General features: G+C 35.4%; 4 long non-coding RNA genes across 4 annotated transcripts; all 4 read left to right on the top strand.

The window, feature by feature from the left end:
• The first annotated feature begins 3,902 nt into the window (after nt 1-3,902).
• Nucleotides 3,903-4,692, top strand: LOC135057502 (uncharacterized). The gene is made up of 4 exons (XR_010244167.1): nt 3,903-3,949; nt 4,300-4,377; nt 4,453-4,527; nt 4,618-4,692. It is a non-coding gene; the product is annotated as an uncharacterized LOC135057502 (long non-coding RNA).
• Nucleotides 4,693-11,144: 6,452 nt separating this feature from the next.
• On the top strand, nt 11,145-12,188 carry LOC135057501 (uncharacterized). The gene is made up of 5 exons (XR_010244166.1): nt 11,145-11,191; nt 11,542-11,619; nt 11,695-11,769; nt 11,860-11,963; nt 12,056-12,188. It is a non-coding gene; the product is annotated as an uncharacterized LOC135057501 (long non-coding RNA).
• A 6,197-nt stretch (nt 12,189-18,385) lies between these two features.
• LOC135057500 (uncharacterized) lies at nt 18,386-19,429 on the top strand. The gene is made up of 5 exons (XR_010244165.1): nt 18,386-18,432; nt 18,783-18,860; nt 18,936-19,010; nt 19,101-19,204; nt 19,297-19,429. It is a non-coding gene; the product is annotated as an uncharacterized LOC135057500 (long non-coding RNA).
• A 6,219-nt stretch (nt 19,430-25,648) lies between these two features.
• Nucleotides 25,649-26,248, top strand: LOC135057499 (uncharacterized). Its single transcript, XR_010244164.1, has 3 exons — nt 25,649-25,675; nt 26,026-26,103; nt 26,179-26,248. It is a non-coding gene; the product is annotated as an uncharacterized LOC135057499 (long non-coding RNA).
• The last annotated feature ends 771 nt before the right edge of the window (nt 26,249-27,019 follow it).

Below are 27,019 nucleotides of genomic sequence, written 5' to 3'. Positions count from 1 at the left end.
TATACTAAACTTGAAGATGACCCCACTAAAAGCTTTAAAGAAAATTTAAGAGTTCTTCTATATGATGCACAAAGAAATAATGTAATATGCAAAAAGGAATTTGATTATTTATGGGTGGAACATCCAACCACCGCCATTTTTTATCATCTTCCCAAAGTCCATAAAAACATACAGTCTCCCCCCGGAAGACCAATCATTTCGGGAATAGATTCCTTGACAGCGAATCTTTCACATTATATCGATCTAAAATTACAATCTTACGTGAAAACCTTACCGTCCTATTTGAGAGATTCCACCAGCCTGTTACAGGCGTTAGACGGATATACGTGGGGCATTGAAGAAAGATGGCTTACAATTGATGTACAAGCCTTGTATTCCTCTATACCCCACATGAAAGGTATTGAAGCAGTGCGATCTTTCCTGGTAGCTGATACAGAAAAATCAGAGGTTGAAACCAAGTTTATTTTGGAGAGTATAAATTTTATACTAAAACATAATTATTTCAGGTTTGAGGACTCCCATTACCTCCAGCAGCAGGGAACTGTGATGGGGACTAAATTTGCCCCATCGTATGCTAACCTGCTGATGGGAGTATGGGAGGACTCTTTCATATAAGGATCTGAATATGAGAAAAGTCACATCAAATTATACCGAAGGTACATAGACGATTTGATTTTCATATGGAAAGGAGACGAAGAAAGTGTAGTACAGTTTATGGAATATCTTCAAGTTAATCCTTTCAATTTAAAATTTACGTTTAAGACTAACACAAATCTGATAGATTATTTAGATCTGAAATTAGAAAGCATAGTAGGGAAGGAAGTTGAAACATCGACTTTTTTTAAAGAAGTCGATGCAAACAATTTCATTCCAACAGCAAGCTGCCACCATCCGAAATGGATTGAAGGAGTTCCCTATTCTCAGTTCCTCAGATTGAGGAGAAACTACAGCACCTTCAGTGACTTTATAATACAAGCTAATGCACTGAAGGAAAACTTTATAGCACGTGGATATGATCAGATTAGAATTGAAGAAGCCATACAGAAGGCAAGTAATATAAATCGGGTGAATCTTCTATCTTCAAATCCAATTCCCAAAAAGAAAAGGGACCCTAAATGTAGGCCTTTCATAACCCAATTCAACAAAGAAAACCGTTTAATTACTAAAATACTAGATAAACACTGGCCAATCTTATTAAAAGATCCAATTCTTGGACCTTCACTTCCTCCCAAACCACAAGTAGTTTTCAGAAGGGCAAAGAACTTGAAAAGTATTTTAGCTCCAAGTACATTGAAATCTAAGAAATCCACTGTTCAACCCAAATTAAATTTCTTGTTGGAAAAAACTATGGGATATTTCCCATGTAATAGGTGTATATGCTGCAAGCATATGGAGAAATCCACCTTCTCCTGGAAACATGAAAATGGAATGGAATACACTCTAAAAGATAGAGTCAACTGTAATAGTGAGTGTGTCATTTATAGAATAACCTGTAGTTGCAACCTAATGTATATAGGCAAAACAAAACGCAATTTCAAACTTAGAATCCAGGAGCACCTGCGAGGTATAAAAAATAAAGTGACTAATCACAATTTACCTCGTCATTTTTCTGAAATTCATAACTCCAATGTAAAAGATCTAAAATTTACTATATTGGAATTGATTAAATTAGGCCCCAGAGGAGGCGATAAAGAACGTCTGCTCTCAAGAAGAGAATCTTTTTGGATTTTCACCCTTAATACTCTCCATCCAAATGGCCTTAATGAAAATATAGACATTGTGTCATTCCTTTAAGTTTTTTTCCTTCTCAATTTTCATCGGTAGGGCTGCATTCAGGTTATAAACATTTAGTTTATGTAGAACAATAACATACTGCCCATAAGTCATGTTACCATGTGTTTTTTATGAGATTATTTTTGACATATTCTTCTGTTTCCTTGTTTATTTGTTATTTGGCCTTAAAATTCAAATGCAATTATTGTAAAGTTGAAGCCTCAAAAGATGAAGGGTTGAACTGATGGAGGAGTTTTTCAGCACAATTGTCTTCACATCTATATTTTAGGAGTGCATGATCAACTAGGATGCACTTCCGTTTCATATCTGGTTCAGGGGTTTTGGAACCAAAAAATTATACAATGGAATGAGATCGCTTACTAAGAGGTCCCATGCATGTGTGTGTATATGTATGCATATATGTGTGTATATACACGTGGGTGGGGGCATGTGTAGGTATGCCTATATCTATGAGACTGTATTAAAATTTCTAAATTTACCATCATCCATTTTCCTCCAAAAGAAATTTTTGAAATAATGGTATAGGTCTATCTTATATTCCTCATAAGTTAACAGGAGGTCTAATGATAGTATTCAATTCATTAATAGCATTTTTAATTCAATATTTCAATCATTCACTTCACTTTATTGCACATGAAACACATTCAATATAGTCGAATTTAAGTAGTATATAGGTTGCACTATGAGATATGATATAACTTATGGCCCACTATAACAGAACACACAATTTATTATAAAAGTTGGAAATAAGTATACCACTTAAAAGATATATACAATAAGTATGTTATTATAATAGAAACATATAACAGTCTCACATATTAGCACAATCACAGTGGTCCATGGTCCTCAGTACGAGATATATTTATAATTTCAAATTATTTTTTATTTTAATATTCTGAAGAGCAATGCGACAGTAACACACACATATAGTATAAAAATGATTTTAGCATCCACAAGCAAATTTAAATAAAATTAATAAAAAATTAAATATAAAAAATTAATAAATAATAAATAACAAAAACATTTTTTTTTTGACCATTTGGAGGTCTCTTTGAGGGAAAATGGGTGATTTCATTGTAAAATATTACGTCATAGTCATGAATTTATATTAGAATACCAATGATGGATGAGCTGACATATTTTTAACAAAATCCATGTCATAAAAATAATTGCTATGGAAGTCTATTATGTTTCCTATAATACTCTTGAAATGGTAAAACAATAAATGCATATGCAAATCCAACATGTATCTCTAATTGAGAATATGGTGTTTAATGACAGATTATCATTTATATATATTGGATCAGTGGGGAGGGGAAACTAACAGGCAATGTCTCATATGTGGGCTCGCTGACCATGGAGGTTGCTAGGTGACAACACCATTTGAGCCATAAGCCGATATCAGAGGTTGCCAAGACATCAGGACGCCACAGACCGATATTAGAGGTTGCTAGGATACCAAGATGCGGTTTCCGTCATGTAGATAGTTGAGATCACGTGGTGGTGCGCGTCGGGATGTACGTGCTGTATCGCGTGTTGTTACCTAGCAACCTCTATGATGCGCCACGCGCATGGTTGGGAGCCGAACCGGCCCACCCAGGATTGATGATGCGTGGTGCATCAGAGCAGGAGGACACACCCCATTGCGCTCCTGTCCAGCATTGTTGAGGCGTGATGGGGCGAAACAAGAGGACATGCCCCATGACGCGGTATGAGTCAGATGGGAGGTGCGGCTCGAGGGAGAGCCTATACCAATAAGACAGCCCTCTCTCTGACTCCTATTTTTGAAGTGAAAGATCAAGCAGGAGGAGTCATTTAATTAATTAGTAGGTGGAACGCAGATTGGAACGCATGCTGGAAGTATGCTTGTCCGATCAGGTGTAAGTAATTTAGCACCTTTAAAGTGACTAAAGATCTGTTTAAAGTATAAATTAAATATTTAATCCACATTAAACAATTACTCCCATCTAAGGATCCCTATAGAAGAAAAATATGGATTCATAAATAAAGTTTTTTGGCTCTATTCAGGCTGATCTAATCATTAAGAGTTATCTAATTAAAGGAAGTGATGTAAGTGTGCTAGCAGCTTAAATAACAGCTGCATCAATTACCACTTCATTCTGTGACTTCCACACACAGCCAAATTTTCTCCAGGGTGAGTCCTCACATCATTTCTATTTGTTTCACTTTTTGAAGGCTTTAACTATTAATCATGAGTGTAATTCTTTTGCTGGTCTGGTACCGAGGAGTTGAGATTTTTCTTGCTGTTAAAAGTGGGCCTTTATAAGTATTAATAATGCTCTGATTTCTGATAAAAATGACTTTGAAATCTGCTGGATTTTAGCTATTTGTTAGAACTGTGCTTTCTTATAAATAATGACAGTGTTGCTGTGTTTTTCTGGAAAAAAATTTACTTTGTGAAACTTATTGTAAATTGTTACTATCCCTATGGTTGGAACTGTGCCCTCTATTTTGACAACAACAATGTTTCCATTTCTTTGAAAGGATCTATTCCTTGAGACCTATTGAGGAAGTCGCATCTTTTTTATCCTTGTGATTGTCAAACCAGCCATATAAGTTTTGGTATGTACACTCATATATGTGCTAGTGATCTTCTATGACTGACACACCTTACACTAAAGAAAATTTAATTGAAAGCTTTCAGAATTTCACGTGAGTCAACATTGAAACCAGAAATAATTTTGACTATAAGAGCAGAAGACCACACTTTAGGTATACTTATAGTAGAATTGGCTTGACCGTGTAATAAATTACATGGACAGGTATTTCTATATAAATACCAATATTTGTGTATTTCTTTAGCAGTCTGCAAAAACGCCGACATATGGTTGCCGACAGTCCCAATGGACTATGATCAAGAGTTTTTTTAGACGGCCCTTAAGGAACTTTGCTTGATCAATTTTAAGGTATGTTATCTTTTATGATCAATTAATAGGTTCTATGAGGTGGGAAACCATTAAAAATGGTCTACATCCAATTCCCTTTCTCTTTCTATTAGGCAGTGCTTATAAAAACACTATTCTATAGATTTTATATACAAAAAGGATAACCATTTAAGTTCCAGTCAGAAGCACGAATATAGGAGCTCTACCCATTAAATTCTAATAAAGGAGAATTTGATTAATCCCTATTTGGAGGTATGTCTTAGTCACTATTTGTAACACTAAAATGGATAATAAGAATAATGTCCTAGTAGTTCCATCAAATAAACACATCTTAGAATGTGTTATTCATATTTCAGGTTACGATCTGCCATAGAAATCTATCAAGAGCAAATCATCCTTTTCCCTATATGTGGTAGGTATATATAGGAAAAAAAATGCTTTGCATACCACAAAGATATATGTGTCTATACATATATATACATATATGTATATATAATATTCCTATCTCACAATAGCAGTTTTTCTCAAATAGAACATTATCTTTTTCCCCAAACAAGTTACCCCTGATGAAGTCGATAAGACGAAACGCGTTGGGTTTGTCAGTCAGAAAAGCGCACCCTAGTTTGTGAAGATACTCCCTTCGAGCTCGCACCTTGAAAAAGGTGAGGGAGTATCTAGAATCCATCTTACAAACATGTTGGTTGTGGCTGTGTTTTATTGATACAATTTTATATCTTGAATTGTGTACCAAAATTCATATGTTCAAATATATGTTATTAAAAAAAACTTTTTATTAATTGGCCTGTTGGCCTCTTGTTTGGGTGACTTTTTGGTGAGGGGTGTCTGTTACAGGTCCCCAGATCTAAACATCCTCCAGTCTACATTTTCCGACGAAATAAACGCTGGAAGATTTGTGTAACTACATTTCATTATTAGCGCACTTGGGAATTTATGTTTTCTCTGTATGTTTTTGAGGTTTTCCAACAAAGACCTCTCCCAGTGTGCCGCTCCTGAGTTGGCGCAAGATAAAGATACTTTTGTGTATTTCTGTATCTATTTTGTTGTGTATCTGTAATTGCTGCCAGTATGCCTATTTTTAAGGATAGGACATCAAGAACACATAAATGTAAAAATCTATTTTCAGAGGATATAGATAGTACGACACCTATTAGTAATGAAGAAGATTATTATTCCCAATTAAATATGATAGAAAAACTGTCCATAAAGGAAATGAAAAATTGGTATGAGATAGTGACACTAGAAAAATATATTGAAGTAGGGAGAGTCCCTAGGGGACTACGCATATTGAAAAAGCCAACATACGGTATACAAAGCGAACCCTTTATGAAAATCTGGAACGATATCTTAGGAGACTGTTCCAAGAAATTAATGGGATTATTAATATCAGAAAGGAAAAGGGATCTAACTAAGCTAGAGGAGGAACTAATGAAACTAGAGACTTCAGTTACTAAATTTGAAACTAGCGAGGAATTTATACATGATGTTGGTAAACTTCAAAACCAACTTGATATAACAGAAAGCGAAATTATCTCGAGAAAAAAGAACAAATTCTCTAGGGATAAGGAAGATTACCAAAAAGGATTAATATTTGATTGGGCAAAAAATGCGAGACAGAATGATAACCCTGCCGCACATCATGCCCATAACCGTGGTATTAATGTATACCAACAAGAGAGATATAACCACAGAAATGATCAAAGAACGAATCCTAGGAGGAGGGATGGTTACTATCAAGGATATGGAGATAGGAGAAGGCCGTCTTACCGTTCTCCATACCCCATCAGGAATGGATATAGGAATAGAATTAATTCTTATCATGACCAGAGGAGAAGGCGCCGTTCTTCGAATAGATATGACACCTTCTTCCATACTAACAAATATGAAACTCTTAGGTCACCTTCACCAAATGGACCTAATGACCATTTTTTAGGAGATGGCATAGATTCAGCCACACCCCAAGGCAGAAAAAGAGGCCTTGGAATGGAAGAGGCAAAAGAGGGGGGAGAAAGATCCCCAAAAAAAAGACGCCCATTGTTTCATCTGAAAATGGGACAAAAACCGGGATCATCAACCTCTCAGGCAGAGAACTATGCGCACCACAAACAGCGCTATTAAATAAGGGACTGAAATTCGCACCTGACCAACATGCGGATAAGTTCGATTTGTTTATCGACCTAAATAAATATATTAGGTCTCTTACATTGCAGCGACATTTTTTGAAACACCCTCCAGTTTCGGTTACACAAGAACCACAAAAACCGCTAGTAGCTCCCCCATCCAAGTTTTACCCGGTGGAGTCGAGGGGAAGTAATGTTGATATCTTTTACGAGTCAGTTAAAGACGACTTTAGGGAATTAAAAATAAAAAACAATAAGTATACTTCCAATCTAAATCCAGAAGAGAAAAAAGCCTTAAATCACCTTAAAAAAGAGGATAATATCATTATTAGGAGCTGTAGTTCTACAGGACAGAACTGACTACCTTAAAGAAGCATATAATATACTTAATGATGCATCAACTTATACTAAACTTGAAGATGACCCCACTAAAAGCTTTAAAGAAAATTTAAGAGTTCTTCTATATGATGCACAAAGAAATAATGTAATATGCAAAAAGGAATTTGATTATTTATGGGTGGAACATCCAACCACCACCATTTTTTATCATCTTCCCAAAGTCCATAAAAACATACAGTCTCCCCCCGGAAGACCAATCATTTCGGGAATAGATTCCTTGACAGCGAATCTTTCACATTATATCGATCTAAAATTACAATCTTACGTGAAAACCTTACCGTCCTATTTGAGAGATTCCACCAGCCTGTTACAGGCGTTAGACGGATATACGTGGGGCATTGAAGAAAGATGGCTTACAATTGATGTACAAGCCTTGTATTCCTCTATACCCCACATGAAAGGTATTGAAGCAGTGCGATCTTTCCTGGTAGCTGATACAGAAAAATCAGAGGTTGAAACCAAGTTTATTTTGGAGAGTATAAATTTTATACTAAAACATAATTATTTCAGGTTTGAGGACTCCCATTACCTCCAGCAGCAGGGAACTGTGATGGGGACTAAATTTGCCCCATCGTATGCTAACCTGCTGATGGGAGTATTGGAGGACTCTTTCATATAAGGATCTGAATATGAGAAAAGTCACATCAAATTATACCGAAGGTACATAGACGATTTGATTTTCATATGGAAAGGAGACGAAGAAAGTGTAGTACAGTTTATGGAATATCTTCAAGTTAATCCTTTCAATTTAAAATTTACGTTTAAGACTAACACAAATCTGATAGATTATTTAGATCTGAAATTAGAAAGCATAGTAGGGAAGGAAGTTGAAACATCGACTTTTTTTAAAGAAGTCGATGCAAACAATTTCATTCCAACATCAAGCTGCCACCATCCGAAATGGATTGAAGGAGTTCCCTATTCTCAGTTCCTCAGATTGAGGAGAAACTACAGCACCTTCAGTGACTTTATAATACAAGCTAATGCACTGAAGGAAAACTTTATAGCACGTGGATATGATCAGATTAGAATTGAAGAAGCCATACAGAAGGCAAGTAATATAAATCGGGTGAATCTTCTATCTTCAAATCCAATTCCCAAAAAGAAAAGGGACCCTAAATGTAGGCCTTTCATAACCCAATTCAACAAAGAAAACCGTTTAATTACTAAAATACTAGATAAACACTGGCCAATCTTATTAAAAGATCCAATTCTTGGACCTTCACTTCCTCCCAAACCACAAGTAGTTTTCAGAAGGGCAAAGAACTTGAAAAGTATTTTAGCTCCAAGTACATTGAAATCTAAGAAATCCACTGTTCAACCCAAATTAAATTTCTTGTTGGAAAAAACTATGGGATATTTCCCATGTAATAGGTGTATATGCTGCAAGCATATGGAGAAATCCACCTTCTCCTGGAAACATGAAAATGGAATGGAATACACTCTAAAAGATAGAGTCAACTGTAATAGTGAGTGTGTCATTTATAGAATAACCTGTAGTTGCAACCTAATGTATATAGGCAAAACAAAACGCAATTTCAAACTTAGAATCCAGGAGCACCTGCGAGGTATAAAAAATAAAGTGACTAATCACAATTTACCTCGTCATTTTTCTGAAATTCATAACTCCAATGTAAAAGATCTAAAATTTACTATATTGGAATTGATTAAATTAGGCCCCAGAGGAGGCGATAAAGAACGTCTGCTCTCAAGAAGAGAATCTTTTTGGATTTTCACCCTTAATACTCTCCATCCAAATGGCCTTAATGAAAATATAGACATTGTGTCATTCCTTTAAGTTTTTTTCCTTCTCAATTTTCATAGGTAGGGCTGCATTCAGGTTATAAACATTTAGTTTATGTAGAACAATAACATACTGCCCATAAGTCATGTTACCATGTGTTTTTTATGAGATTATTTTTGACATATTCTTCTGTTTCCTTGTTTATTTGTTATTTGGCCTTAAAATTCAAATGCAATTATTGTAAAGTTGAAGCCTCAAAAGATGAAGGGTTGGACTGATGGAGGAGTTTTTCAGCACAATTGTCTTCACATCTATATTTTAGGAGTGCATGATCAACTAGGATGCACTTCCGTTTCATATCTGGTTCAGGGGTTTTGGAACCAAAAAATTATACAATGGAATGAGATCGCTTACTAAGAGGTCCCATGCATGTGTGTGTATATGTATGCATATATGTGTGTATATACACGTGGGTGGGGGCATGTGTAGGTATGCCTATATCTATGAGACTGTATTAAAAGTTCTAAATTTACCATCATCCATTTTCCTCCAAAAGAAATTTTTGAAATAATGGTATAGGTCTATCTTATATTCCTCATAAGTTAACAGGAGGTCTAATGATAGTATTCAATTCATTAATAGCATTTTTAATTCAATATTTCAATCATTCACTTCACTTTATTGCACATGAAACACATTCAATATAGTCGAATTTAAGTAGTATATAGGTTGCACTATGAGATATGATATAACTTATGGCCCACTATAATAGAACACACAATTTATTATAAAAGTTGGAAATAAGTATACCACTTAAAAGATATATACAATAAGTATGTTATTATAATAGAAACATATAACAGTCTCACATATTAGCACAATCACAGTGGTCCATGGTCCTCAGTACGAGATATATTTATAATTTCAAATTATTTTTTATTTTAATATTCTGAAGAGCAATGCGACAGTAACACACACATATAGTATAAAAATGATTTTAGCATCCACAAGCAAATTTAAATAAAATTAATAAAAAATTAAATATAAAAAATTAATAAATAATAAATAACAAAAACATTTTTTTTTTTGACCATTTGGAGGACTCTTTGAGGGAAAATGGGTGATTTCATTGTAAAATATTACGTCATAGTCATGAATTTATATTAGAATACCAATGATGGATGAGCTAACATATTTTTAACAAAATCCATGTCATAAAAATAATTGCTATGGAAGTCTATTATGTTTCCTATAATACTCTTGAAATGGTAAAACAATAAATGCATATGCAAATCCAACATGTATCTCTAATTGAGAATATGGTGTTTAATGACAGATTATCATTTATATATATTGGATCAGTGGGGAGGGGAAACTAACAGGCAATGTCTCATATGTGGGCTCGCTGACCATGGAGGTTGCTAGGTGACAACACCATTTGAGCCATAAGCCGATATCAGAGGTTGCCAAGACATCAGGACGCCACAGACCGATATTAGAGGTTGCTAGGATACCAAGATGCGGTTTCCGTCATGTAGATAGTTGAGATCACGTGGTGGTGCGCGTCGGGATGTACGTGCTGTATCGCGTGTTGTTACCTAGCAACCTCTATGATGCGCCACGCGCATGGTTGGGAGCCGAACCGGCCCACCCAGGATTGATGATGCGTGGTGCATCAGAGCAGGAGGACACACCCCATTGCGCTCCTGTCCAGCATTGTTGAGGCGTGATGGGGCGAAACAAGAGGACATGCCCCATGACGCGGTATGCGTCAGATGGGAGGTGCGGCTCGAGGGAGAGCCTATACCAATAAGACAGCCCTCTCTCTGACTCCTATTTTTGAAGTGAAAGATCAAGCAGGAGGAGTCATTTAATTAATTAGTAGGTGGAACGCAGATTGGAACGCATGCTGGAAGTATGCTTGTCCGATCAGGTGTAAGTAATTTAGCACCTTTAAAGTGACTAAAGATCTGTTTAAAGTATAAATTAAATATTTAATCCACATTAAACAATTACTCCCATCTAAGGATCCCTATAGAAGAAAAATATGGATTCATAAATAAAGTTTTTTGGCTCTATTCAGGCTGATCTAATCATTAAGAGTTATCTAATTAAAGGAAGAGATGTAAGTGTGCTAGCAGCTTAAATAACAGCTGCATCAATTACCACTTCATTCTGTGACTTCCACACACAGCCAAATTTTCTCCAGGGTGAGTCCTCACATCATTTCTATTTGTTTCACTTTTTGAAGGCTTTAACTATTAATCATGAGTGTAATTCTTTTGCTGGTCTGGTACCGAGGAGTTGAGATTTTTCTTGCTGTTAAAAGTGGGCCTTTATAAGTATTAATAATGCTCTGATTTCTGATAAAAATGACTTTGAAATCTGCTGGATTTTAGCTATTTGTTAGAACTGTGCCTTCTTATAAATAATGACAGTGTTGCTGTGTTTTTCTGGAAAAAAATTTACTTTGTGAAACTTATTGTAAATTGTTACTATCCCTATGGTTGGAACTGTGCCCTCTATTTTGACAACAACAATGTTTCCATTTCTTTGAAAGGATCTATTCCTTGAGACCTATTGAGGAAGTCGCATCTTTTTTATCCTTGTGATTGTCAAACCAGCCATATAAGTTTTGGTATGTACACTCATATATGTGCTAGTGATCTTCTATGACTGACACACCTTACACTAAAAAAAATTTAATTGAAAGCTTTCAGAATTTCACGTGAGTCAACATTGAAACCAGAAATAATTTTGACTATAAGAGCAGAAGACCACACTTTAGGTATACTTATAGTAGAATTGGCTTGACCGTGTAATAAATTACATGGACAGGTATTTCTATATAAATACCAATATTTGTGTATTTCTTTAGCAGTCTGCAAAAACGCCGACATATGGTTGCCGACAGTCCCAATGGACTATGATCAAGAGTTTTTTTAGACGGCCCTTAAGGAACTTTGCTTGATCAGTTTTAAGGTATGTTATCTTTTATGATCAATTAATAGGTTCTATGAGGTGGGAAACCATTAAAAATGGTCTACATCCAATTCCCTTTCTCTTTCTATTAGGCAGTGCTTATAAAAACACTATTCTATAGATTTTATATACAAAAAGGATAACCATTTAAGTTCCAGTCAGAAGCACGAATATAGGAGCTCTACCCATTAAATTCTAATAAAGGAGAATTTGATTAATCCCTATTTGGAGGTATGTCTTAGTCACTATTTGTAACACTAAAATGGATAATAAGAATAATGTCCTAGTAGTTCCATCAAATAAACACATCTTAGAATGTGTTATTCATATTTCAGGTTACGATCTGCCATAGAAATCTATCAAGAGCAAATCATCCTTTTCCCTATATGTGGTAGGTATATATAGGAAAAAAAATGCTTTGCATACCACAAAGATATATGTGTCTATACATATATATATATACATATATGTATATGTAATATTCCTATCTCACAACATTATCTTTTTCCCCAAACAAGTTACCCCTGATGAAGTCGATAAGACGAAACGTGTTGGGTTTGTCAGTCAGAAAAGCGCACCCTAGTTTGTGAAGATACTCCCTTCGAGCTCGCACCTTGAAAAAGGTGAGGGAGTATCTAGAATCCATCTTACAAACATGTTGGTTGTGGCTGTGTTTTATTGATACAATTTTATATCTTGAATTGTGTACCAAAATTCATATGTTCAAATATATGTTATTAAAAAAAACTTTTTATTAATTGGCCTGTTGGCCTCTTGTTTGGGTGACTTTTTGGTGAGGGGTGTCTGTTACAGGTCCCCAGATCTAAACATCCTCCAGTCTACATTTTCCGACGAAATAAACGCTGGAAGATTTGTGTAACTACATTTCATTATTAGCGCACTTGGGAATTTATGTTTTCTCTGTATGTTTTTGAGGTTTTCCAACAAAGACCTCTCCCAGTGTGCCGCTCCTGAGTTGGCGCAAGATAAAGATACTTTTGTGTATTTCTGTATCTATTTTGTTGTGTATCTGTAATTGCTGCCAGTATGCCTATTTTTAAGGATAGGACATCAAGAACACATAAATGTAAAAATCTATTTTCAGAGGATATAGATAGTACGACACCTATTAGTAATGAAGAAGATTATTATTCCCAATTAAATATGATAGAAAAACTGTCCATAAAGGAAATGAAAAATTGGTATGAGATAGTGACACTAGAAAAATATATTGAAGTAGGGAGAGTCCCTAGGGGACTACGCATATTGAAAAAGCCAACATACGGTATACAAAGCGAACCCTTTATGAAAATCTGGAACGATATCTTAGGAGACTGTTCCAAGAAATTAATGGGATTATTAATATCAGAAAGGAAAAGGGATCTAACTAAGCTAGAGGAGGAACTAATGAAACTAGAGACTTCAGTTACTAAATTTGAAACTAGCGAGGAATTTATACATGATGTTGGTAAACTTTAAAACCAACTTGATATAACAGAAAGCGAAATTATCTCGAGAAAAAAGAACAAATTCTCTAGGGATAAGGAAGATTACCAAAAAGGATTAATATTTGATTGGGCAAAAAATGCGAGACAGAATGATAACCCTGCCGCACATCATGCCCATAACCGTGGTATTAATGTATACCAACAAGAGAGATATAACCACAGAAATGATCAAAGAACGAATCCTAGGAGGAGGGATGGTTACTATCAAGGATATGGAGATAGGAGAAGGCCGTCTTACCGTTCTCCATACCCCATCAGGAATGGATATAGGAATAGAATTAATTCTTATCATGACCAGAGGAGAAGGCGCCGTTCTTCGAATAGATATGACACCTTCTTCCATACTAACAAATATGAAACTCTTAGGTCACCTTCACCAAATGGACCTAATGACCATTTTTTAGGAGATGGCATAGATTCAGCCACACCCCAAGGCAGAAAAAGAGGCCTTGGAATGGAAGAGGCAAAAGAGGGGGGAGAAAGATCCCCAAAAAAAAGACGCCCATTGTTTCATCTGAAAATGGGACAAAAACCGGGATCATCAACCTCTCAGGCAGAGAACTATGCGCACCACAAACAGCGCTATTAAATAAGGGACTGAAATTCGCACCTGACCAACATGCGGATAAGTTCGATTTGTTTATCGACCTAAATAAATATATTAGGTCTCTTACATTGCAGCGACATTTTTTGAAACACCCTCCAGTTTCGGTTACACAAGAACCACAAAAACCGCTAGTAGCTCCCCCATCCAAGTTTTACCCGGTGGAGTCGAGGGGAAGTAATGTTGATATCTTTTACGAGTCAGTTAAAGACGACTTTAGGGAATTAAAAATAAAAAACAATAAGTATACTTCCAATCTAAATCCAGAAGAGAAAAAAGCCTTAAATCACCTTAAAAAAGAGGATAATATCATTATTAGGAGTGCAGATAAAGGGGGAGCTGTAGTTCTACAGGACAGAACTGACTACCTTAAAGAAGCATATAATATACTTAATGATGCATCAACTTATACTAAACTTGAAGATGACCCCACTAAAAGCTTTAAAGAAAATTTAAGAGTTCTTCTATATGATGCACAAAGAAATAATGTAATATGCAAAAAGGAATTTGATTATTTATGGGTGGAACATCCAACCACCGCCATTTTTTATCATCTTCCCAAAGTCCATAAAAACATACAGTCTCCCCCCGGAAGACCAATCCTTTCGGGAATAGATTCCTTGACAGCGAATCTTTCACATTATATCGATCTAAAATTACAATCTTACGTGAAAACCTTACCGTCCTATTTGAGAGATTCCACCAGCCTGTTACAGGCGTTAGACGGATATACGTGGGGCATTGACGAAAGATGGCTTACAATTGATGTACAAGCCTTGTATTCCTCTATACCCCACATGAAAGGTATTGAAGCAGTGCGATCTTTCCTGGTAGCTGATACAGAAAAATCAGAGGTTGAAACCAAGTTTATTTTGGAGAGTATAAATTTTATACTAAAACATAATTATTTCAGGTTTGAGGACTCCCATTACCTCCAGCAGCAGGGAACTGTGATGGGGACTAAATTTGCCCCATCGTATGCTAACCTGCTGATGGGAGTATTGGAGGACTCTTTCATATAAGGATCTGAATATGAGAAAAGTCACATCAAATTATACCGAAGGTACATAGACGATTTGATTTTCATATGGAAAGGAGACGAAGAAAGTGTAGTACAGTTTATGGAATATCTTCAAGTTAATCCTTTCAATTTAAAATTTACGTTTAAGACTAACACAAATCTGATAGATTATTTAGATCTGAAATTAGAAAGCATAGTAGGGAAGGAAGTTGAAACATCGACTTTTTTTAAAGAAGTCGATGCAAACAATTTCATTCCAACATCAAGCTGCCACCATCCGAAATGGATTGAAGGAGTTCCCTATTCTCAGTTCCTCAGATTGAGGAGAAACTACAGCACCTTCAGTGACTTTATAATACAAGCTAATGCACTGAAGGAAAACTTTATAGCACGTGGATATGATCAGATTAGAATTGAAGAAGCCATACAGAAGGCAAGTAATATAAATCGGGTGAATCTTCTATCTTCAAATCCAATTCCCAAAAAGAAAAGGGACCCTAAATGTAGGCCTTTCATAACCCAATTCAACAAAGAAAACCGTTTAATTACTAAAATACTAGATAAACACTGGCCAATCTTATTAAAAGATCCAATTCTTGGACCTTCACTTCCTCCCAAACCACAAGTAGTTTTCAGAAGGGCAAAGAACTTGAAAAGTATTTTAGCTCCAAGTACATTGAAATCTAAGAAATCCACTGTTCAACCCAAATTAAATTTCTTGTTGGAAAAAACTATGGGATATTTCCCATGTAATAGGTGTATATGCTGCAAGCATATGGAGAAATCCACCTTCTCCTGGAAACATGAAAATGGAATGGAATACACTCTAAAAGATAGAGTCAACTGTAATAGTGAGTGTGTCATTTATAGAATAACCTGTAGTTGCAACCTAATGTATATAGGCAAAACAAAACGCAATTTCAAACTTAGAATCCAGGAGCACCTGCGAGGTATAAAAAATAAAGTGACTAATCACAATTTACCTCGTCATTTTTCTGAAATTCATAACTCCAATGTAAAAGATCTAAAATTTACTATATTGGAATTGATTAAATTAGGCCCCAGAGGAGGCGATAAAGAACGTCTGCTCTCAAGAAGAGAATCTTTTTGGATTTTCACCCTTAATACTCTCCATCCAAATGGCCTTAATGAAAATATAGACATTGTGTCATTCCTTTAAGTTTTTTTCCTTCTCAATTTTCATAGGTAGGGCTGCATTCAGGTTATAAACATTTAGTTTATGTAGAACAATAACATACTGCCCATAAGTCATGTTACCATGTGTTTTTTATGAGATTATTTTTGACATATTCTTCTGTTTCCTTGTTTATTTGTTATTTGGCCTTAAAATTCAAATGCAATTATTGTAAAGTTGAAGCCTCAAAAGATGAAGGGTTGGACTGATGGAGGAGTTTTTCAGCACAATTGTCTTCACATCTATATTTTAGGAGTGCATGATCAACTAGGATGCACTTCCGTTTCATATCTGGTTCAGGGGTTTTGGAACCAAAAAATTATACAATGGAATGAGATCGCTTACTAAGAGGTCCCATGCATGTGTGTGTATATGTATGCATATATGTGTGTATATACACGTGGGTGGGGGCATGTGTAGGTATGCCTATATCTATGAGACTGTATTAAAAGTTCTAAATTTACCATCATCCATTTTCCTCCAAAAGAAATTTTTGAAATAATGGTATAGGTCTATCTTATATTCCTCATAAGTTAACAGGAGGTCTAATGATAGTATTCAATTCATTAATAGCATTTTTAATTCAATATTTCAATCATTCACTTCACTTTATTGCACATGAAACACATTCAATATAGTCGAATTTAAGTAGTATATAGGTTGCACTATGAGATATGATATAACTTATGGCCCACTATAATAGAACACACAATTTATTATAAAAGTTGGAAATAAGTATACCACTTAAAAGATATATACAATAAGTATGTTATTATAATAGAAACATATAACAGTCTCACATATTAGCACAATCACAGTGGTCCATGGTCCTCAGTACGAGATATATTTATAATTTCAAATTATTTTTTATTTTAATATTCTGAAGAGCAATGCGACAGTAACACACACATATAGTATAAAAATGATTTTAGCATCCACAAGCAAATTTAAATAAAATTAATAAAAAATTAAATATAAAAAATTAATAAATAATAAATAACAAAAACATTTTTTTTTTTGACCATTTGGAGGACTCTTTGAGGGAAAATGGGTGATTTCATTGTAAAATATTACGTCATAGTCATGAATTTATATTAGAATACCAATGATGGATGAGCTAACATATTTTTAACAAAATCCATGTCATAAAAATAATTGCTATGGAAGTCTATTATGTTTCCTATAATACTCTTGAAATGGTAAAACAATAAATGCATATGCAAATCCAACATGTATCTCTAATTGAGAATATGGTGTTTAATGACAGATTATCATTTATATATATTGGATCAGTGGGGAGGGGAAACTAACAGGCAATGTCTCATATGTGGGCTCGCTGACCATGGAGGTTGCTAGGTGACAACACCATTTGAGCCATAAGCCGATATCAGAGGTTGCCAAGACATCAGGACGCCACAGACCGATATTAGAGGTTGCTAGGATACCAAGATGCGGTTTCCGTCATGTAGATAGTTGAGATCACGTGGTGGTGCGCGTCGGGATGTACGTGCTGTATCGCGTGTTGTTACCTAGCAACCTCTATGATGCGCCACGCGCATGGTTGGGAGCCGAACCGGCCCACCCAGGATTGATGATGCGTGGTGCATCAGAGCAGGAGGACACACCCCATTGCGCTCCTGTCCAGCATTGTTGAGGCGTGATGGGGCGAAACAAGAGGACATGCCCCATGACGCGGTATGCGTCAGATGGGAGGTGCGGCTCGAGGGAGAGCCTATACCAATAAGACAGCCCTCTCTCTGACTCCTATTTTTGAAGTGAAAGATCAAGCAGGAGGAGTCATTTAATTAATTAGTAGGTGGAACGCAGATTGGAACGCATGCTGGAAGTATGCTTGTCCGATCAGGTGTAAGTAATTTAGCACCTTTAAAGTGACTAAAGATCTGTTTAAAGTATAAATTAAATATTTAATCCACATTAAACAATTACTCCCATCTAAGGATCCCTATAGAAGAAAAATATGGATTCATAAATAAAGTTTTTTGGCTCTATTCAGGCTGATCTAATCATTAAGAGTTATCTAATTAAAGGAAGAGATGTAAGTGTGCTAGCAGCTTAAATAACAGCTGCATCAATTACCACTTCATTCTGTGACTTCCACACACAGCCAAATTTTCTCCAGGGTGAGTCCTCACATCATTTCTATTTGTTTCACTTTTTGAAGGCTTTAACTATTAATCATGAGTGTAATTCTTTTGCTGGTCTGGTACCGAGGAGTTGAGATTTTTCTTGCTGTTAAAAGTGGGCCTTTATAAGTATTAATAATGCTCTGATTTCTGATAAAAATGACTTTGAAATCTGCTGGATTTTAGCTATTTGTTAGAACTGTGCCTTCTTATAAATAATGACAGTGTTGCTGTGTTTTTCTGGAAAAAAATTTACTTTGTGAAACTTATTGTAAATTGTTACTATCCCTATGGTTGGAACTGTGCCCTCTATTTTGACAACAACAATGTTTCCATTTCTTTGAAAGGATCTATTCCTTGAGACCTATTGAGGAAGTCGCATCTTTTTTATCCTTGTGATTGTCAAACCAGCCATATAAGTTTTGGTATGTACACTCATATATGTGCTAGTGATCTTCTATGACTGACACACCTTACACTAAAAAAAATTTAATTGAAAGCTTTCAGAATTTCACGTGAGTCAACATTGAAACCAGAAATAATTTTGACTATAAGAGCAGAAGACCACACTTTAGGTATACTTATAGTAGAATTGGCTTGACCGTGTAATAAATTACATGGACAGGTATTTCTATATAAATACCAATATTTGTGTATTTCTTTAGCAGTCTGCAAAAACGCCGACATATGGTTGCCGACAGTCCCAATGGACTATGATCAAGAGTTTTTTTAGACGGCCCTTAAGGAACTTTGCTTGATCAGTTTTAAGGTATGTTATCTTTTATGATCAATTAATAGGTTCTATGAGGTGGGAAACCATTAAAAATGGTCTACATCCAATTCCCTTTCTCTTTCTATTAGGCAGTGCTTATAAAAACACTATTCTATAGATTTTATATACAAAAAGGATAACCATTTAAGTTCCAGTCAGAAGCACGAATATAGGAGCTCTACCCATTAAATTCTAATAAAGGAGAATTTGATTAATCCCTATTTGGAGGTATGTCTTAGTCACTATTTGTAACACTAAAATGGATAATAAGAATAATGTCCTAGTAGTTCCATCAAATAAACACATCTTAGAATGTGTTATTCATATTTCAGGTTACGATCTGCCATAGAAATCTATCAAGAGCAAATCATCCTTTTCCCTATATGTGGTAGGTATATATAGGAAAAAAAATGCTTTGCATACCACAAAGATATATGTGTCTATACATATATATATATACATATATGTATATGTAATATTCCTATCTCACAACATTATCTTTTTCCCCAAACAAGTTACCCCTGATGAAGTCGATAAGACGAAACGTGTTGGGTTTGTCAGTCAGAAAAGCGCACCCTAGTTTGTGAAGATACTCCCTTCGAGCTCGCACCTTGAAAAAGGTGAGGGAGTATCTAGAATCCATCTTACAAACATGTTGGTTGTGGCTGTGTTTTATTGATACAATTTTATATCTTGAATTGTGTACCAAAATTCATATGTTCAAATATATGTTATTAAAAAAAACTTTTTATTAATTGGCCTGTTGGCCTCTTGTTTGGGTGACTTTTTGGTGAGGGGTGTCTGTTACAGGTCCCCAGATCTAAACATCCTCCAGTCTACATTTTCCGACGAAATAAACGCTGGAAGATTTGTGTAACTACATTTCATTATTAGCGCACTTGGGAATTTATGTTTTCTCTGTATGTTTTTGAGGTTTTCCAACAAAGACCTCTCCCAGTGTGCCGCTCCTGAGTTGGCGCAAGATAAAGATACTTTTGTGTATTTCTGTATCTATTTTGTTGTGTATCTGTAATTGCTGCCAGTATGCCTATTTTTAAGGATAGGACATCAAGAACACATAAATGTAAAAATCTATTTTCAGAGGATATAGATAGTACGACACCTATTAGTAATGAAGAAGATTATTATTCCCAATTAAATATGATAGAAAAACTGTCCATAAAGGAAATGAAAAATTGGTATGAGATAGTGACACTAGAAAAATATATTGAAGTAGGGAGAGTCCCTAGGGGACTACGCATATTGAAAAAGCCAACATACGGTATACAAAGCGAACCCTTTATGAAAATCTGGAACGATATCTTAGGAGACTGTTCCAAGAAATTAATGGGATTATTAATATCAGAAAGGAAAAGGGATCTAACTAAGCTAGAGGAGGAACTAATGAAACTAGAGACTTCAGTTACTAAATTTGAAACTAGCGAGGAATTTATACATGATGTTGGTAAACTTTAAAACCAACTTGATATAACAGAAAGCGAAATTATCTCGAGAAAAAAGAACAAATTCTCTAGGGATAAGGAAGATTACCAAAAAGGATTAATATTTGATTGGGCAAAAAATGCGAGACAGAATGATAACCCTGCCGCACATCATGCCCATAACCGTGGTATTAATGTATACCAACAAGAGAGATATAACCACAGAAATGATCAAAGAACGAATCCTAGGAGGAGGGATGGTTACTATCAAGGATATGGAGATAGGAGAAGGCCGTCTTACCGTTCTCCATACCCCATCAGGAATGGATATAGGAATAGAATTAATTCTTATCATGACCAGAGGAGAAGGCGCCGTTCTTCGAATAGATATGACACCTTCTTCCATACTAACAAATATGAAACTCTTAGGTCACCTTCACCAAATGGACCTAATGACCATTTTTTAGGAGATGGCATAGATTCAGCCACACCCCAAGGCAGAAAAAGAGGCCTTGGAATGGAAGAGGCAAAAGAGGGGGGAGAAAGATCCCCAAAAAAAAGACGCCCATTGTTTCATCTGAAAATGGGACAAAAACCGGGATCATCAACCTCTCAGGCAGAGAACTATGCGCACCACAAACAGCGCTATTAAATAAGGGACTGAAATTCGCACCTGACCAACATGCGGATAAGTTCGATTTGTTTATCGACCTAAATAAATATATTAGGTCTCTTACATTGCAGCGACATTTTTTGAAACACCCTCCAGTTTCGGTTACACAAGAACCACAAAAACCGCTAGTAGCTCCCCCATCCAAGTTTTACCCGGTGGAGTCGAGGGGAAGTAATGTTGATATCTTTTACGAGTCAGTTAAAGACGACTTTAGGGAATTAAAAATAAAAAACAATAAGTATACTTCCAATCTAAATCCAGAAGAGAAAAAAGCCTTAAATCACCTTAAAAAAGAGGATAATATCATTATTAGGAGTGCAGATAAAGGGGGAGCTGTAGTTCTACAGGACAGAACTGACTACCTTAAAGAAGCATATAATATACTTAATGATGCATCAACTTATACTAAACTTGAAGATGACCCCACTAAAAGCTTTAAAGAAAATTTAAGAGTTCTTCTATATGATGCACAAAGAAATAATGTAATATGCAAAAAGGAATTTGATTATTTATGGGTGGAACATCCAACCACCGCCATTTTTTATCATCTTCCCAAAGTCCATAAAAACATACAGTCTCCCCCCGGAAGACCAATCATTTCGGGAATAGATTCCTTGACAGCGAATCTTTCACATTATATCGATCTAAAATTACAATCTTACGTGAAAACCTTACCGTCCTATTTGAGAGATTCCACCAGCCTGTTACAGGCGTTAGACGGATATACGTGGGGCATTGACGAAAGATGGCTTACAATTGATGTACAAGCCTTGTATTCCTCTATACCCCACATGAAAGGTATTGAAGCAGTGCGATCTTTCCTGGTAGCTGATACAGAAAAATCAGAGGTTGAAACCAAGTTTATTTTGGAGAGTATAAATTTTATACTAAAACATAATTATTTCAGGTTTGAGGACTCCCATTACCTCCAGCAGCAGGGAACTGTGATGGGGACTAAATTTGCCCCATCGTATGCTAACCTGCTGATGGGAGTATGGGAGGACTCTTTCATATAAGGATCTGAATATGAGAAAAGTCACATCAAATTATACCGAAGGTACATAGACGATTTGATTTTCATATGGAAAGGAGACGAAGAAAGTGTAGTACAGTTTATGGAATATCTTCAAGTTAATCCTTTCAATTTAAAATTTACGTTTAAGACTAACACAAATCTGATAGATTATTTAGATCTGAAATTAGAAAGCATAGTAGGGAAGGAAGTTGAAACATCGACTTTTTTTAAAGAAGTCGATGCAAACAATTTCATTCCAACATCAAGCTGCCACCATCCGAAATGGATTGAAGGAGTTCCCTATTCTCAGTTCCTCAGATTGAGGAGAAACTACAGCACCTTCAGTGACTTTATAATACAAGCTAATGCACTGAAGGAAAACTTTATAGCACGTGGATATGATCAGATTAGAATTGAAGAAGCCATACAGAAGGCAAGTAATATAAATCGGGTGAATCTTCTATCTTCAAATCCAATTCCCAAAAAGAAAAGGGACCCTAAATGTAGGCCTTTCATAACCCAATTCAACAAAGAAAACCGTTTAATTACTAAAATACTAGATAAACACTGGCCAATCTTATTAAAAGATCCAATTCTTGGACCTTCACTTCCTCCCAAACCACAAGTAGTTTTCAGAAGGGCAAAGAACTTGAAAAGTATTTTAGCTCCAAGTACATTGAAATCTAAGAAATACACTGTTCAACCCAAATTAAATTTCTTGTTGGAAAAAACTATGGGATGTTTCCCATGTAATAGGTGTATATGCTGCAAGCATATGGAGAAATCCACCTTCTCCTGGAAACATGAAAATGGAATGGAATACACTCTAAAAGATAGAGTCAACTGTAATAGTGAGTGTGTCATTTATAGAATAACCTGTAGTTGCAACCTAATGTATATAGGCAAAACAAAACGCAATTTCAAACTTAGAATCCAGGAGCACCTGCGAGGTATAAAAAATAAAGTGACTAATCACAATTTACCTCGTCCTTTTTCTGAAATTCATAACTCCAATGTAAAAGATCTAAAATTTACTATATTGGAATTGATTAAATTAGGCCCCAGAGGAGGCGATAAAGAACGTCTGCTCTCAAGAAGAGAATCTTTTTGGATTTTCACCCTTAATACTCTCCATCCAAATGGCCTTAATGAAAATATAGACATTGTGTCATTCCTTTAAGTTTTTTCCTTTTCAATTTTCATCGGTAGGGCTGCATTCAGGTTATAAACATTTAGTTTATGTAGAACAATAACATACTGCCCATAAGTCATGTTACCATGTGTTTTTTATGAGATTATTTTTGACATATTCTTCTGTTTCCTTGTTTATTTGTTATTTGGCCTTAAAATTCAAATGCAATTATTGTAAAGTTGAAGCCTCAAAAGATGAAGGGTTGAACTGATGGAGGAGTTTTTCAGCACAATTGTCTTCACATCTATATTTTAGGAGTGCATGATCAACTAGGATGCACTTCCATTTCATATCTGGTTCAGGGGTTTTGGAACCAAAAAATTATACAATGAAATGAGATCGCTTACTAAGAGGTCCCATGCACGTGTGTGTGTATATGTATGCATATATGTGTGTATATACACGTGGGTGGGGGCGTGTGTAGGTATGCCTATATCTATGAGACTGTATTAAAAGTTCTAAATTTACCATCATCCATTTTCCTCCAAAAGAAATTTTTGAAATAATGGTATAGGTCTATCTTATATTCCTCATAAGTTAACAGGAGGTCTAATGATAGTATTCAATTCATTAATAGCATTTTTAATTCAATATTTCAATCATTCACTTCACTTTATTGCACATGAAACACATTCAATATAGTCGAATTTAAGTAGTATATAGGTTGCACTATGAGATATGATATAACTTATGGCCCACTATAACAGAACACACAATTTATTATAAAAGTTGGAAATAAGTATACCACTTAAAAGATATATACAATAAGTATGTTATTATAATAGAAACATATAACAGTCTCACATATTAGCACAATCACAGTGGTCCATGGTCCTCAGTACGAGATATATTTATAATTTCAAATTATTTTTTATTTTAATATTCTGAAGAGCAATGCGACAGTAACACACACATATAGTATAAAAATTATTTTAGCATCCACAAGCAAATTTAAATAAAATTAATAAAAAATTAAATATAAAAAATTAATAAATAATAAATAACAAAAAAAAATTTTTTTTTTGACCATTTGGAGGTCTCTTTGAGGGAAAATGGGTGATTTCATTGTAAAATATTACGTCATAGTCATGAATTTATATTAGAATACCAATGATGGATGAGCTAACATATTTTTAACAAAATCCATGTCATAAAAATAATTGCTATGGAAGTCTATTATGTTTCCTATAATACTCTTGAAATGGTAAAACAATAAATGCATATGCAAATCCAACATGTATCTCTAATTGAGAATATGGTGTTTAATGACAGATTATCATTTATATATATTGGATCAGTGGGGAGGGGAAACTAACAGGCAATGTCTCATAAGTGGGCTCGCTGACCATGGAGGTTGCTAGGTGACAACACCATTTGAGCCATAAGCCGATATCAGAGGTTGCCAAGACATCAGGACGCCACAGACCGATATTAGAGGTTGCTAGGATACCAAGACGCGGTTTCCGTCATGTAGATAGTTGAGATCACGTGGTGGTGCGCGTCGGGATGTACGTGCTGTATCGCGTGTTGTTACCTAGCAACCTCTATGATGCGCCACGCGCATGGTTGGGAGCCGAACCGGCCCACCCAGGATTGATGATGCGTGGTGCGTCAGAGCAGGAGGACACACCCCATTGCGCTCCTGTCCAGCATTGGTGAGGCGTGATGGGGCGAAACAGGAGGACATGCCCCATGACGCGGTATGCGTCAGATGGGAGGTGCGGCTCGAGGGAGAGCCTATACCAATAAGACAGCCCTCTCTCTGACTCCTATTTTTGAAGTGAAAGATCAAGCAGGAGGAGTCATTTAATTAATTAGTAGGTGGAACGCAGATTGGAACGCATGCTGGAAGTATGCTTGTCCGATCAGGTGTAAGTAATTTAGCACCTTTAAAGTGACTAAAGATCTGTTTAAAGTATAAATTAAATATTTAATCCACATTAAACAATTACTACCATCTAAGGATCCCTATAGAAGAAAAATATGGATTCATAAATAAAGTTTTTTGGCTCTATTCAGGCTGATCTAATCATTAAGAGTTATCTAATTAAAGGAAGTGATGTAAGTGTGCTAGCAGCTTAAATAACAGCTGCATCAATTACCACTTCATTCTGTGACTTCCACACACAGCCAAATTTTCTCCAGGGTGAGTCCTCACATCATTTCTATTTGTTTCACTTTTTGAAGGCTTTAACTATTAATCATGAGTGTAATTCTTTTGCTGGTCTGGTACCGAGGAGTTGAGATTTTTCTTGCTGTTAAAAGTGGGCCTTTATAAGTATTAATAATGCTCTGATTTCTGATAAAAATGACTTTGAAATCTGCTGGATTTTAGCTATTTGTTAGAACTGTGCCTTCTTATAAATAATGACAGTGTTGCTGTGTTTTTCTGGAAAAAAATTTACTTTGTGAAACTTATTGTAAATTGTTACTATCCCTATGTTTGGAACTGTGCCCTCTATTTTGACAACAACAATGTTTCCATTTCTTTGAAAGGATCTATTCCTTGAGACCTATTGAGGAAGTCGCATCTTTTTTATCCTTGTGATTGTCAAACCAGCCATATAAGTTTTGGTATGTACACTCATATATGTGCTAGTGATCTTCTATGACTGACACACCTTACACAAAAAAAAAATTAATTGAAAGCTTTCAGAATTTCACGTGAGTCAACATTGAAACCAGAAATAATTTTGACTATAAGAGCAGAAGACCACACTTTAGGTATACTTATAGTAGAATTGGCTTGACCCTGTAATAAATTACATGGACAGGTATTTCTATATAAATACCAATATTTGTGTATTTCTTTAGCAGTCTGCAAAAACGCCGACATATGGTTGCCGACAGTCCCAATGGACTATGATCAAGAGTTTTTTTAGACGACCCTTAAGGAACTTTGCTTGATCAGTTTTAAGGTATGTTATCTTTTATGATCAATTAATAGGTTCTATGAGGTGGGAAACCATTAAAAATGGTCTACATCCAATTCCCTTTCTCTTTCTATTAGGCAGTGCTTATAAAAACACTATACTATAGATTTTATATACAAAAAGGATAACCATTTAAGTTCCAGTCAGAAGCACGAATATAGGAGCTCTACCCATTAAATTCTAATAAAGGAGAATTTGATTAATCCCTATTTGGAGGTATGTCTTAGTCACTATTTGTAACACTAAAATGGATAATAAGAATAATGTCCTAGTAGTTCCATCAAATAAACACATCTTAGAATGTGTTATTCATATTTCAGGTTACGATCTGCCATAGAAATCTATCAAGAGCAAATCATCCTTTTCCCTATATGTGGTAGGTATATATAGGAAAAAAATGCTTTGCATACCACAAAGATATATGTGTCTATACATATATATATATATACATATATGTATATATAATATTCCTATCTCACAATAGCAGTTTTTCTCAAATAGAACATTATCTTTTTCCCCAAACAAGTTACCCCTGATGAAGTCGATAAGACGAAACG

This window comes from Pseudophryne corroboree, chromosome 3, assembly GCF_028390025.1.
Source record: "Pseudophryne corroboree isolate aPseCor3 chromosome 3, aPseCor3.hap2, whole genome shotgun sequence".
NCBI lineage: Eukaryota > Metazoa > Chordata > Amphibia > Anura > Myobatrachidae > Pseudophryne > Pseudophryne corroboree.
The sequence above is the reverse complement of the archived record's forward strand: the minus strand, read 5'-3'. Positions and strand labels throughout refer to the sequence as shown.